General features: G+C 47.4%; 1 protein-coding gene across 22 annotated transcripts in view; it reads left to right on the top strand.

Annotated features, from left to right (window-relative positions):
- Positions 1-15623, top strand: part of RBFOX3 (RNA binding fox-1 homolog 3) — a 526282-nt gene that overhangs the window by 264977 nt on the left and 245682 nt on the right. The window lies entirely within an intron of this gene.

Below are 15623 nucleotides of genomic sequence, written 5' to 3'. Positions count from 1 at the left end.
AGCTATGGGAGAATAAGCGTGAAGGGGAATGTTTGATGTCTGTTCTTACTTATCCCAGCTCCAGCCACTATTGCCTTGGGACAAACCATGCCTGTCTATACCTGTGGCTATGCAGGGCTCAGGTGCAGGTGTTAATACAGCACAGCAGCAGAGGGACCTGTGCTCACAGGGAGCCAAGCAAAACAGGTGCAGCCCACCTGACCCCAGCAGTCACTTCCCCGCTTTTCTGCAGACGACCAGGAGACTGCACTATTTCAGGCTTGGGGAGGTCCCTCTGAATGCCGCATCTCTCAGGAGGGGGAAGGTGAAGCTCTGATCTAAGGAGGAATTTGGTGGAGTGGATGGGGTTGACTGTGATTTTTTGGAGCCTCTCCACTTGGAGTACATTCACCCACCGCTCTCTGAGATCACTCAGGCTTACTGGGCTACCCACCTCTCAGACAGGGCAGGGCAGAGTAGCAGACTTCCACTGGAGGGAATGAGCTGGCAGGCAAAATAACAAGGTATTCGAGAAGCACAAGCATTTTTTTTAAGGCAACAAACTGAGTTACAGCTTCCAGATTCTATCAGAATAGAAATACCAGAACAGAGGGACCAATTTTAAAAATAAGCTTAATAAACCTCCTAAATGAGATAAGGGACATATTAGCAATGTGAAATAAGATCAAGAAGATATACAAAAGAACCGAGTAGAAATTGTTGGTGTTAAGATATAGCTGTGGAAATAATGCGATACAAGAGAAAAGTACTAGAATAAATAACTGAGGAATGCATTTGTGAATTGGAGGACCAGCTTGATGTATCAGCCAAGAAAAAAATAAGGAAAAGCACAAAGAAAAAGAAAATAGAAAAGTTCTAACACAAGGAGGAAAGAAGTTAAGGTGCTAACGTTAAGTTGTTAACATGTGGATCATAGAAGTCCTACGAAGAGAGAAAAATAAAAATATAGAAGAGGACATATATGAAGAAAATGTGGAGATAAAATCAACAGGATTTAAAGAAAAAGGATGAAAGAGCCCAGGTTGAAGAGGTCTTGGAGTCCCAAAAAGAAGAGATAAGAGGGAAACAAAACCTATACACTTACAGTGAAATTTAAGAATAACAAAGATAAAGTTCTTAATGTTTCCAGACAGGAAGAGATCACACACAAAGAGCAAGTTATTATACAGACTTCAGGATTTTCAACAGCTATGCCAGATGCAGGAAGACAATGGAGTGATATATTCAAAGCACAGAATAAAAGAACATAGAACATAGATTTTACATGCAGCCAAATTGTCATTCAGATGTGAAAGCTAGTAAAACTTCCATTCTCCTATGCAGTGCAACAAAGAGAGAAAAAGAAGCTAGATGTGTAAGGATTGGAAAGAACAAAAAATTGTATTATTTTCAGATGATATAATCATTTACATAGAACCCTTGCCCAAATCTACACAAAATCTTTTAGAAACTGGAGAGTATAGCAAGTTATCTGGCATAAGTTTAACTCAGTTTTTATCTACATGCCAGCAGCAAACACACACAAAGAGAAGACATTGTTTTTAGTAGTATCAGAAAATGTCAAATACCTAGGAATAAATTTAATTTTAATTTACTTTTAAAATGCTTAAGACTTATACAGGCAAAATGTAAAAGCTTATGAAGTGTAAGTAGAGGAGTTCTAATAAATGAATAGGAAGTTTTTATATCATTAAAATATCATTTTCCCCATGTTGATCTATATTGACCACAGCCAATGCAATTCTGATTAATTCCCAATTGGAGCCTCATCAAATGACGATATAGAAGATTAAGACACCAAGAATTAGCCAGAACCCCTCTGAGGAGCAGAGCATGAAGGAGATACTTCTCCTATCACATATCTGGGCTCATTGTGAAGCTATGGTAATTAAGATTACCTAGTGTTGTCATAAGGATCAACCAATTAATCAATTCCCAGGATTCCCAGAAACAGATCCATGAACTTATGTAACTTTGGTTATGTTAGAGGTAGCATTTCAAATCACTGGCAAAAGGCAGAGATGTTTAACAAAGTGAGCTGGAAAAAAAAATTGTGTAGTTACCCATATACAAAGTACACTATTAGATCTCTACCTCACACCATATTTTGAAAATGGACATAGGTGGATGAAGTAGTTAAATGTCAAAAATCTCTTAGAGGAGGCCAGGCATGGTGGCTCACACCTGTAATCCTAGCACTTTGGGAGGCTGAGGCGGGTGGATCACCTGAGGTCAGGAGTTCGAGACCAGCCTGGCCAACATGATGGAACCCTCATCTCTACTAAAAATGCAAAAAATTAGCCAGGTATGGTGGTGTGTGCTTGTAATCCCAGCTACTTGGGAGGCTGAGGCAGGAGAATTGCTTGAACCTGGGAGGTGGAGATTGCAGTGAGCCAAGATCACACCACTGCATTCCAGCCTGGGTGAAAGAGTCCATCTCAAAAAAACAAAACAAACAAACAAACAAACAAAAAACAAATCTCATAGAGGAAAATGTCTTAAACAAGACACATCAAATAAATGAGTATAAAAAAAGATTGACAGACTTGAGTACATTAAAGTTAAGAAAAAATAAGTGCTTTTTAATTCAATATATTGAATGGTTTAGAAAAAGTGAAGTCTTTAAGAAGTGAAAAGACTAGAAGAAAATATTGGCAATACACACAACTGACAAAAGATTAGTATCAAAAATGTTTAAATAACTGAAAATCAAGAAGAAAAGTATAAAACATCCCTAAAGAGAAAAAAGCAGAGGACAGGCAGGAATTTCATACAGAAGAGAATATATAATCAATAAACATAAAAAGGGATGTTTAACCTCACTAATCTGCTGGGAAATGCAAATCTAGACCACAATGAGTAGCATTTAACTTCCATTTGATTGGCAAGACTTTCAAAGCCTGACAAATCCAAGTTTCAGAAAATATAATGATTATCAGGCTTCTTATTCATAAGAAGGACAGCATAAATTGGTTCAATCCCTTTATGAACAGAGCAATAAAACTGATAAACTTCTATCTAGCAAGACCAACAAGGATAAACAAAAGGCACAAATTACCAATCTCAGTAATGAAGCAGGGGACATCACTACAGACCCTGCAGCCATTAGAAGGATAATAAGGGAATACTACAAGCAACTCTATGCACATAAATGTCACAATTTAGATAAAATGGATCAATTCTTCAAACAAAACAAACCAAAACAAACAGGTGGAGAAGAGAAGCTCTCAGGAACACTGCTGTTGAAGAAGACAGTTAGAATTGTCCTCTGAAGAACTCCAGCATTTAGAGTTAAGCAAAAACAACAGAATAATCAGCCCTACAGGCAGAGAACAGTCAGCAGTTTAGTGTCACAAAACCAAAGAAAAACTTGTTTCCAGAAGGAAGGTAGGAGTGGTCAAGTATGGTCTGAGGACAGGCAAGTGACTTCATCGTCTGCATTTTGCAGTCAGAGGGTCAAATGTGACCTTGATAAGAGAGTTTTGATGAAGTGGTGTGGACAGAGGCAGATTGGGGTGGGTTGAAAAGCAAACAGATGGCCGGGCGTGGTGGCTCATGCCTGTAATCCCAGCACTTTGGGAGGCTGAAGTGGGTGGATCACCTGAGATCAGGAGTTTGAGACCAGCCTGGCCAACATGGTGAAAACTTCACCTCTACTAAAAATCCAAAAATTAGCCAGGCATGGTGGCATGCACCTGTAATCCCAGGTACTTGGGGGGCTGAGGCACAAGAATCGCTTGAACTTGGGAGGTGGAAGTTGCAGTGAGCCAAGATCGTGCCACTGCACTCCAGCCTGGGCAATGGAGTGAGACTCCATCTTCTAAATAAATAAATAAATAAATATAATCAAACAGAAAGTGACAACATGAATCCATCCTCTGCAGGAAAATGATTGAGAAGCCCAATGAGGAAGGGGATAGAGGGAGAGGGCGGCAGCTCTGGTAGGGGGTGGCTGTTGGGAGAGATGCATAGTCCTTGTTTTTATTGGTGCTTGTAGAATCGCCGGAGGTTGTTTGAAAGCTCTCGGGAATGGTAGAGCCTTCCAAGGATGTACTCACTGGCACTCTGGAATTTTTTCATTTATGCCAACTCAAATTAGCCAGTTAAAATTTCCCCCAAATCAAGGAATTTTTTTGGAAAATATATTTGCATTTTTACTTTAGGCCTTGACTCCTTAAAGTCTGGAGGAAAAGATGTTGGCCTCAGGACCCGGGACATAGAACCCTAGCTGTGTATGAGCATCCTGATTCTCAAATCATCCATCCCATTTGCCTACACCTCTGACAGGGGTGCATGTAACCCACACTAACCCCTCTTGGAGATTTGATGTGGTTTATATAAGTGTTTGTCCTTGTCACAGACACTAATGGATCAGTGGCATCTTCCTGGCATCTCTCATCCCCACTTGAGTGGGACCTCTCTGGAGAGGATTGGGGGTCTAATTCCATGGTCCTGTGCATGCAGCCGACCTGTGGGCAGGGAGATTCATGTAAGAGCTTAGACACGGGTAGGCTGTGCCCAAATCCTGCCCCGTGATTCTTCTGAGTGACTTTGGGCTGTTCTTCCACCTCTGAGTTCAGCTTCCTCACCTGTAAGATGGGCTGACAGGACCTGTCTCATGAATGATGAAGGAGGATGAATGATGGCACCCTTTTCTTCACTGCCTGGCTGACAGTACATACCCCACAAATGGTAGCCTCTGTTACTAGGGGTCAGTGTGCAGCCATCCCAGGTGACACCTGATCCACGGGAGAATCCAAGAAGGGAAGCTGATGCCCTTGGTCTGGTGGTGGTGTTGCTCAAGAAGCTAAATCACATTTTCTTCCTCCAGTGTTTTTGGGTTTTTTTGTTTGTTTGTTTGTTTTTTCTTTTGAGACCGAGTCTCACTCTATCTCCCAGGCTGGAGTGCAGTGGTGCAATCTCGGCTCACTGCAACCTCCACCTCCTGATTTCAAGCAATTCTCATGCCTCAGCTTCCCGAGTAGCTGGGACTACAGGTGTGCACCACCACACCTGGCTAATTTTTGTATTTTTAGTAGAGATGGGGTTTCGTCACGTTGGTCTCAAACTCCTGACCTCAGGTGATCCACCCTCCTAGGCCTCCCAAAGTGCTGGGATTACAGGTGTGAGTTACCTCGCCTGGCCCTTCCTCCAGTTTTAAAAAAGCCACTGAGCTTATGAGCTATTAGTAAGGATGAACACAGTCCAGGTATCACTTAATGAAGAGATCGTCATGTACTAAGCCATCTAAAGGACAAGTCACAGTGAATCACCAGCAGCTGGCTGGATTGTTATTGATCGGGGTTTTCTTAATCCTTTTGATTTCTGGGGAGAAAGAAAAACTCAATACTCTTCAATCTGAAATATAGCATTACCAGGTTTCTCTCTCTCTCTCTCTCGCTCTCTCTTTCTCTCTCCCCCCACTGTGTTCTCTTTCTCTTAACAAAACTTGAAAAGTCATGTAAAGTAATCCACATTTTAAGTGCATGAGAATAACTGAGAAATACTGTGACAAGCCCCGTTGTAAAGTGAGTCTCTTCACCCTAGTTTTCCTTAAGTGCAGATTTTCTTATTGAGAGCTTTGCCTAAAGCCACATTTCGCCTGTTTTGTTTTTAATTTATTGGGATTTTCCCCCATTATTCTCATTAGGATTTTAGGACCCACACTCCTGTGCCCTCTGCCTTTCCCCACAAAGCCCCATCAACCTCTCCAGCAGTTCCTCCAGGTCATCCTTCGACTCTGACCTGCACGGCTAAAGCACTTCGCTCACTGGCTGTGAGCACCCAGGTTGAGCCGCTAGGCTTTGCAGGGAGGGGATTCATTGCAGGCTGTGGGATCCCATGGCTCTCCTGTAGCCCAGGACTTAGGTTCTGGAGGCCCGAGGCGCTCACCTCACTTCTCCTGCTTAACATATTGCCTTTCTCAGCAAGTGAAGGCTCCAGCATTTAATCAGACGAGAGAGAGAGACTTCGACTCTGACCAACATCCACCAGCCAAAAGGAGAAAAAAACAACAAATGCCAACAAAATACAAATAAATTTCTCTAAAAGTGCAGTTGTTGGGAAAAAGAAAAGGCGGTTTGTCAGGCTGACATCGGAGGAGCCGCAGTCACCCTGACAAGCCGCAAAGTCGAATGTTTTATTCACCAGGCCTGAAAAATAACTTCCCAACAAGGGCCCCATAAATAAACCAGTGTGATGAATATTACACGAAATAAAAACTGATAAAGCAAAGGCCCTAAACACGAGCTGCACAATGAGGTGAGGGAAGCACATGGCTTTTATCGCCTCTAATGCCAGGTGACAGGTTGGGCCAGGCTGCCCCCAGCTCACAGGGATGCTGGGAGGGGGCCGGGGAGGGGGCCAGCCATGGAGGACATCCTCTTGCCCCAGCCTTGGGGGCCAAAGCCAAAATTTTCCAAATGAATTCCACTTTTCATCTCTTTTCACATTAGTGCATCACCTGCATTCACGGATATAGTTATTTCCATCTATTAGGAGCCACCGGCTGCAAATCGTTTTTCCCTTAGCCCTGGCTGGGGGGTTTGCAGGGGCACATGGTTTATGAGAGCAGACAGGCTCGCCACTCCTCTTTCTGTTAAGATGGTTATGCAGGGAGCCTGGAGCTCAGAACTCAGAGAGGGAGCAAGGGAGACTCTCCCTGGCTCTGTCCCCCATGCACACACCAAGGGGCAGTGACTGCTTCTCCAGGTAGAGAAATGGACCCTAAGGCTTTCCAAGGTGCCAACAAGGAGCCTTCATGTGCACAGCCCATGTGGTGTGTAGGACAGCCGTGCCCCAGCCCCAGCCGTGCTGCCTAGCCTCAGCTCCCCTGGCTTCCAACACCTGCCACTGTGCTGTCATTGCCGGACCCCCAGCAACAGCCTCCCACGAACTCAATTAGTTACGCACGAAGAGGGCAGAACTTGGTGATAGGTATATGAATAATGGGAAGATGTAAACAAGGTATGAAGCTGTATAGTATGAGGAAGTAAAAAAGGAGGCTGCAAAAAAGTGGGCTGTGGCATATGAATTGGACATTTCTGTGCATGCATACACACATGAGACATGAACACATGCCTACATTTCTGTGTGCACAAATGTGCACACACATGTACACACACACCTGTGTACCCCTGCCTGCATTCCTGTGTGCATGACTCTCTGCACACACCCACACCTACAGGTGTGCATGACTGTGTACACACTGTGCATACGTGCACATGTCTGCCTTCCTGTGTGCATGTCTGTGCACTCACATGACTGCACACACACCCGCAAACACTCAGAGGTATTTGAATCTTTTCTTCAGATGACCGTTTTGGGGAACCAACTGCTGAGCCCAGAGGCTGTAATTATGTTTGTTTGAGTCCAGAGCTTGACTTGCAGGTGTAACTGTTTCTCCATTGCTTACACACAGAACTGAAACTCAATGCTTCTCCATTCTGAAAGGTTTTCAAACAGGAAGGGGTGGTGTTTGGGGGCATTTTTTCTGATTCAAGTACCACAGTTGTTTATAAATACACCCTTTCCCAGCCCTCTCCGGCATGCTGACTCTGAGGAATTTGCTTTCATGGTTAGCAATGGAATCCAGATGTTCATTACAGATGTTTTCATCTTTTTCTTTTCCTTACTTTTTTTTTTCATTCATCGGATGAAGTCAGGCTGTCATGAAAAACTGCAAGTGCTTGCGTCTCCAGGTTTCTGAGTGCCAGACCCATGTCATGAAACAGGCAATAATTACATGCTCATCAAACATGTGGGTTGCCTTTAATCACCCCCAAATCATGTCGCTTTTCAGACACACCAGGATGTGCAGTGAAGTCACTCTGCCCCATGCAGCTGGGGAGGTGTGGAGGGGAACACACTCCATCTTTACACAGAACTCTGAAAATCACAGGGCGGCTCAGGCTGTAAGCCCAGGAACCCTGCCCCATGGGGAAGAATGAATAGAAGCTTTCACTTCTGGGAGGTGGGGCTTGCTGAAGGCAGCTGCTGGCAGCCTGGCTCCCAACATAGATTCTATCATGCTCAGAGAGTTTTGTTTTCGTTTTTGTTTTTGTTTTGAGATGGAGTCTCACTCTATTGCCCAGGCTGGAGTGCAATGGTGTGATCTCGGCTCACTGCAACTTCCACCTCCCGGGTTCAAGCAATCCTCCTGCCTCAGCCTCCCAAGTAGCTGGGATTACAGGCATGCGCCACCACACCTGGCTAATTTTTGTATTTTTAGTAGGGACAGGGTTTCACCATGTTCGTCAGGCTGGTCTCGAACTCCTGGCCTCAGGTGATCTGCCCGCCTTGGCCTCCCAAAGTGCTGGGATTACAGGTGTGAGCCGCCGTGCCCGGCCCATGCTCAGAGGTTTAACATCAGCAGGGTACAGGACTCTGAAAGACAGAGGGAGAACAGGGGGCATCAGCAGGACTCTGCTTCTCTGCTAGCTGTTTGTCCTGGTTACCAGTTACTGCTGCATTTCAGCAAGGGCTGGAGTCGTAGAATGTAGGTGCTAGAAAGGAACTGCACACCTGTTCAATCCAGTCCTGTTTTATGCCAAAAAAAATTCTGAATCAAATAGGGGAAGGAACTTGAGTGACTTGTCTAAGGTTAGGACCAAAATGAGGACCCAGACCCCAACTTCCAGGCCAACAGTTGCTGTGCCAGCCTGAGTTATTGTCTCCCAGCACAGCTCTTCTCTCAGCAGGGCCTCCAGACCGGCAGGCTCAGAACCTTCTGGAAACTTGTGTAAAAGCAAATTAGCAGACCCCATTCCACACATACTGAATCAGAAACTCTGGGAATGGGGCCCAGCAATCTGTGTTTTAAGGAACCACTTCCTCCTTCCCTCCCACCAGCTCCAATAAGGAACCCACCCAGCTCCAGTGAGAATCTGTCTTTCTACTGAGCTCGTAGGTGAGGCTGGTGTTGCAATGTGCCTTTTCTTGAGGTAGGCGACGGGTAATTCTCACTTTGAGAACAATGGTTTTCCAAGCTTTAGCGTGACTAAGAATCAACGCTGGACACAGTGGCTCATGCCTGTAATCCCAGCGCTTTGGGAGGCCGAGACAAGAGGATCACTCGAGCTCAGGACTTCAAGATCAACCTGGGCAACATAGCAAAACCCTGTCTCTACAAACAAGTTTAAAAATTATCCGAGTGTGGTGGTGCATGCCTGTAGTCCCAGCCACGCAGGAGGCTGAGGCGGGAGGATTGCTTGAGCCTGGAAGATCGAGGTGGCAGTGAGGTATGATTGCATCACTGTACTCCAGCCTGGGCAACAGAGTGAGACTGTCAAAAAAAAAAAAAAGAAAAGAAAGCAATCATCTGCACAACTTGGTAAATAGATTTTCTATTCCCCAGAATTCAGAATTCAGCAGCCCTAAATCTGAATTTTTATAGAACCGCCTCCTTCCCTCTCACTAGTGGCTTTGATGCAAATGTTCTGATCACACAGCCAAACACAAACAATAGCCTAAGGATTATGGGAAGGAAGAGTAGAAACAGGGCAAAGCAAGTTTGAGCTAGCTCTTTATTTGTCTCCAGGGCTAACAAGGAAAAGCAACAGTCATCAGAAAGGCATCCTCTGGAACACACAGCTGACTGCATCTCACGCCTCTCCTCCCTCTGTGGTTGTTGAAGCACTTGGGGACATGTGTAGCAATGCGAGTTCCAAAAAGGACAGGGAATGGTAAACTCACAGATTCCACTCCTGGGGGATGTATGTCAACCCCTTAAGTGAGTATAGTTTGCTGAAAACCAATGCAGATGACAGGAAGTCTTTAATAAATAAGTTCTCAGGCTAATAGCAGCGGGGCGGTGCCTCAGGGAGTTGAATTATGGGGGATCCAAACCCAATTCTGGAAAAGCTGTCTTACAGGGACTCTTCCCATCTCATCACCATCACCCTGAAATTCCATGGAAAGACAGAAATTTCACAAACTACAGTCATAGAAGGTTTGCAATACTCTCCCTGTCTGCTGATATTCTCGGCTCAGGGCAGCACCACAGAGAGCTACACAAACCACAGCCCCAGTCTGTGTTCCCACCATTGCAGGTGACAATTGGAAGGATCAAGAAGAAACCCCAGTTCCTTCCAGCCCGTTAAAAAATATCTGGAGAAGGCCAGGCGCGGTGGCTCATGCCTGTAACCCCAGCACTTTGGGAGGCTAAGGTGGGTGGATCACCTGAGGTCTGGAGTTTGAGACCAGCCTGACCAACATGGTGAAACCCCGTCTCTATTAAAATTACAAAAATTATCCGGGCATGGTGGCAGGTGCCTGTAATCCTAGCTACTCGGGAGGCTGAGACAGGAGACTCACTTGAGCCCAGGAGGCAGAGGTTGCAGTGAGCCGAGATCGCGCCACTGCACTCCAACCTGGGTGACACTGTGAGACTGTCTAAAAAAAAAAAAAAAACTGGAGAAGTATGCCAGCAAACACATGAAACAGAAGCAAAAATTTGAGAAAAAGAGACACATGCCTGCCACTTCTCTTTCAGAGGTAGGCTATAAGAACTCTGTGTGTGTGTATGTGACATATATATAGTAAACTCAACTGTATTTTCTTTTCTTTTTCTTTTTTGAGACTGGGTCTTGCTCTATTGCCCAGGCTGTAGTCCAGTGGCACAGTCTCACCTCACTGCAACCTCTGCCTCGCGGGTTCAGCTGGTCTTTCTGCCTCAGCCTCCCAAGGAGCTGGGACTACAGGTGTGTGCCACGAGACCCGGCTAATTTTTGTATTTTTAGTAGAGATTAGGTTTCACCATCTTGGGCAGGCTGGTCTCAAACTCCTAACTTCAAGTGATCTGCTCGCCTCGGCCTCCCAAAGTGTTGGGATTACAGGCGTGAGCCACCGTGCCCGGCGCAACTGCATTTTCTTGATCCGATTTGTGAATGGGCTCTTCTTGTACACGCATGTGCCCACGGGGACCTGAGGCATGCATGTCAGTGCAAACACACGACAGTGCATTTGTGCCCAGATGCAGCTGTGCTGTGCGTGGGCTTTGAGAGATGGTTCTGGAAATAGCAGTGGTGCCAGAGATGCCAAGGAGAAGTTTGTTAGGATGTGTGGCTCCATCCCAGCTGGGATTAATTTTTTTTTTTGTCAAGTAAGCACAACGTTTCCTTTGAAAAGTCCTAGCCTGGAGTCTGATCCTAGGAGGAGCCGAGATGACGTGGTCCTTTCCCGTGGTGTGAGAGTCAGGACTATCGAAATAAGAGCACTCACCTTTTTTATTTTTTGAGATGTAGTCTCTCTCTGTTGCCCAGGCTGGAGTGCAGTGGTAAAATCTCCTCTCACTGCAACCTCTGCTCCAGGTTCAAGCGATTCTTCTGCCTCAGCTTCCCAAGTAGCTGGGATTACAGGCGTGCACTACCATGCCCAGCTAATTTTTGTATTATTAGTAGAGACAGGGTTTCACCATGTTGGCCAGGGTTGTCTCAAACTCCTGGCCTCAGGTGATCCACCCGCCTCTGCCTCCCGAAGTGCTGGGATTACAGGCGTGAGCCACCTCACCCGGCCCACTTCACTTTTTATTGTGCCTTTTTAATTGCCTCCTGAAGGCCATCGGCCACCAGTAAAAGCCCCAAAGCTCTGGAAGATTCTCTGTTGGTATTCACTATGTGCACCTCCTGGTTCAGAGCCACCCCCCTGTTGTGATCCCCCTGAATGAGCTGCCCTTGGGTGAGCCAGGGCTGGGATCGGGCCTGAGGACAGCACCGTCTTTACTGAAGGTCCAGTGTGGAGGAGAGAGGACGAGGCCAGGGGCCTCACCTGTGGGTCTCACTGATTTCTGCCCTTGTGAGTCCAGACAGCTGAATGTGACCCAACCCTTTGCACAGTTCTGTCTCCATGCGCTGCTGGACAGGGGACTTCAGCTTTTCAGAAGCTCGGTTGCCCCACCTGGAACAGTGGGATTTATTTTTTTTTTCAATTTATTTTATTTATTTATTTATTTTTTGAGATGAAGTCTCACTCTGTCGCCCAGGCTGGAATGCAGTGGTGCGATCTTGGCTCACTGCAACCTCTGCCTCCTGAGTTCAAGTGATTCTCCTGCCTCAGCCTCCTGAGTAGCTGGGAGTACAGACGTATACCACCATGCCCGGCTAAGTTTTGTATTTTTAGTAGAGATGGGTTTTCGTCATGTTGGCCAGGCTGGTCTCGAACTCCTGACCTCAGGTGATCCACTCACCTTGGCCTCTCGAAGTGCTGGGATTACAGGCGAGAGCCACTGCTCCCGGCCAGAACAGTGGGATTTAAAAGAACGGGTGTGATGGGGTGAAATGAAGGAATGTGTGTGAAGCTATCTGGAGTCCATGGCAAACAGCACAGAGGGAGGGCGGTGTCTACGAAGCGGCGCAGGCAGACCGGCAGGTGTGAGAAACAGCGAGTTTTCTTTTCTGTAGAAACCCATCGAATAGGATAAGGATGACAACTAGGGTAGCATTTCTGGAAAGTTCCAATATTGAACAGGAAAAGCTAAGATGGCTGCAGGCTACGTGGAGTGCAGGGGCAGGTGAGATTGCCTGAGTGTGCGGTGCCGGGGAAGGCTTTGGGGATCTGAGATGTGGAGGACGAGAGGACGGGAGCAAGTGGGGCCTGGAGGGGCTCAGGTGGAGCACAGCACCTGTGAGCATGAGCACGTGGGAGCAGGGCCAGACCCAGCGTGGTTGTAGATGTCACTGGAGGAAAACCAGGGCAGAAAGCAAGAGCCAGACGGCGGAGGCTGGGGGTGCTGCGCCAAGGGGTGCAGACTCGTGCCTGTGTACACGGACACTCCAGCGTAGCCTGGGACCCAGAGATGAGAGGCTGGCTGGAGTCCTGATTCTAGAGGATCCGTGCCTGGCCAAGTGTCGGACTTCAGCCTCCTCCACTGTAAGACGAGGGTGATGACAATAGTGTCTGTGCGTGTTAAAGTAAATAATAGCGAAATGTGCATGTGAAAACATATGCATACATATATACACACACATATACATACACGTACATGATGTTTCATTTCTCAGCCCTCACAAGGGTGAAAGAAGGCACATGCAGGTCCCCCAGACTCTGTCCTAGGCATCTCCTTTTGGTCGCAAATGGACATCTCCATCTGTTTCATTTGCAAATCAAGCATACTCATGTTGGCCACCTGCTGTGTGCTGGAGCCTGTGCATCTGGGGGCAGGAGAAGCTGGAGCCAGCCAGCCCCATCCTCTGGCAGCCTCGTCTACACAGGGAGAGGCCCACATACGCCCCTCTAATGCAGCACCTGGATGCAGAGGCAGACACAGTGTGATGCCAATAACTCTGGGAGCCCTAGTGAGGCTCCAGGCAGCAGAGAGGAGGTGGCATCTGAGCCAGGTTTCAGAGGGTAAGAGAGGGTTCCCTGGCAGAGAATATTCTAGACAGAATGTCCAAGGTTTGTCAAGGGAAGGCCCCCAGCATGCTGGAGAAATGTCACTGTGTCTGTGCAGGGTGGGCTGGGCTGGTTGGGGGGTGAGACACTTGCTACGTGCCAGGCACAGGCAACAGGCACAGCTCGATGTGGTTTTCACTGCATCTTCAAGCTCACAAGCATCCTCTGAGATGGGTCCATTACTGCTGTCATGTGGCAGATGAGGAAACTGAGGCTGGAAAGATGTGTGGGAGCTGGAGTGTGATGGTTCTGGTTCCCTGGAGAGCTCAGTCTTGGGCCTGCAGACCTAGGCTCCTAAACTGTGGGCCTCACAGATGGGCTCCAGTTGGCCCATGAGCCTCCTGAAATGGTTGCAAACTTTTGTGCACATATGTGCCTTTTCTGGGAAGAGGTTTCCTAGGGGCCCCGAAGGGTTAAGAAGCCCATCTCTAGGTAAGGAGAAGATTTTGAAACAGTGGTTCCAGGATCTGAACACTAAGGATGCAATTCCAAGAATCCAGGCCCAGCGTCAGAAGCAGTGGATACCCAGAAAGGGACAGGTTCCGAGACACCCACAAGTCCCTGTAACCTACGGAGCATGAGGAGTGGGTGACCATGATTCCACTTTGTTGTCTGGATGCCATGCAGCTGGCGATGCCACTGTCTGAGATGGCAGATGCAGGAGGAGCATTGGGTGCCAGTGAAGCCACCTGGGGCACATCTCCAGGTGAAAGTGTCTACTAGGACACAGGAGTCTCGAGAGAGGGAGGCCCAAGCTAAAGATTGTGATTTAGGAGGTGTGGGGAAGGAACTGGGGCCCTAGGAATGGGTGGATGGTAGAAACAGGAAGAGGTGATGGAAAAAGGCAGTTTCAAGGATCATCAGGTAAAAGCAACAGAAACAAGAAATGGGGCAGGACTGAGATGGATTGCTGGATTTGGCAATGAGGGGATCGTTGGTGACCAGGGTAGGAATTCCCAAGGGAGGGGTGGGGACATGGGCAGATTCCAATTCCTAGGAAGGGACGATGTGGCAGTGTAGACAGAGTCTGGAGGAGACAGAGGAGACACCTCGGCATCTGGGAAAGGGGGAAGGTCCCAGGATGATGCCTCTTGAGGATGTGGAAGCTGTGTGTGCTTGTGGGGCGAAGGGCAGGAATGGGGGCAGAGGCAGAGTGGGAGGGATGGAGAGAGGAGGATGGGATCAGGGAGCTGGGGGAGACTCAGCCCTTGCTGAACTCCCATCCAGGGGCTGACTGTGGGTGTGTCTTTGGGAAGAAGCTGTTTGCCATCAGACAGACCTCTCTGGGGTCATGGGACATTCTTCCCCCAGGACTTTCCTCTCCTGCACCTGCTTCTCCAGGTGCTTTTGTTCTGGGAGCCAGGAGACCTGCAGAGCCAGCTGGATGATGCTGAGGTTGGGTGGCTTTGAGCGAGGTTTTCACTTGCAGCCTCTGAAGCAATGATTGCTGTCTCCTCTCTCTCTCTCTACTGTACTCGGTCTCCATTTTTCTCTGGTGTAAAAATAATGGCTTTGGATGACATGACACCAGGTATTGATTGAAGGGATGAGAATTAAACAGTTCTGTGTCTCTGGAACAAAAGAAAGCGAGACCATTGCAGAGCACAGTACGCAGGAGGCCAGTGTGGAGAAGCCAGCTCGGCAACTTTTTTCTTTTAATGAAAATAGTTCAGGAAGCGAGGACACCTTCCCCCAAATCCTTTGATGGGTGCAGGCCTCACTGAGGCTGTGAGCCGGTCTGCTGCGTGTAAATGTGGTTTTGGAGGGTCAGTCTCCTCCCTGGTAAAGGCTGGCAGGGTCTCCCCCGGCCTGTCTTCCTCTGTCTCTGCCTGTTTCTCTCTCTCTCTCTTTCTCTGTGTCTGTCTCTTTGTCTCTCTCCCTCCCCTTTCTCTATGTCTCTGTCTATCTATATGTCTCTCCCCCACCCCATCTCTCTCTCTCTTCCTGTTTCTCTCTCTGTCTCTCTATCTCTTTCTGTCTGTCTCTTTCCCTCCCGTTTCTCTGTGTCTATCTCTGTCTTTCTGCCTCTGTCTCTCTCTGTCCCTGTTCTCTTTGTCTCCCCATCTCTGTTTTTCTGTCTCTCTCTCCCCCACCCCATCTCTCTCTCTCTTTCTCTATGTCTCTGTCTCTCTTTTTCTCTCTGGCTCTGTCTCCCTCTCTGTCTCTGCCTCTCTTTATCTCTCTGTCTCTGCCTCTCTTTATCTCTCTGTCTCTCTCTGTGTCTCTGCTCTCTT

This window comes from Pan troglodytes, chromosome 19 (genome assembly GCF_028858775.2).
Source record: "Pan troglodytes isolate AG18354 chromosome 19, NHGRI_mPanTro3-v2.0_pri, whole genome shotgun sequence".
NCBI classification, from domain to species: domain Eukaryota; kingdom Metazoa; phylum Chordata; class Mammalia; order Primates; family Hominidae; genus Pan; species Pan troglodytes.
Note: the sequence above shows the minus strand (reverse complement) of the source record. Positions and strands in the feature narration are given on the sequence as shown.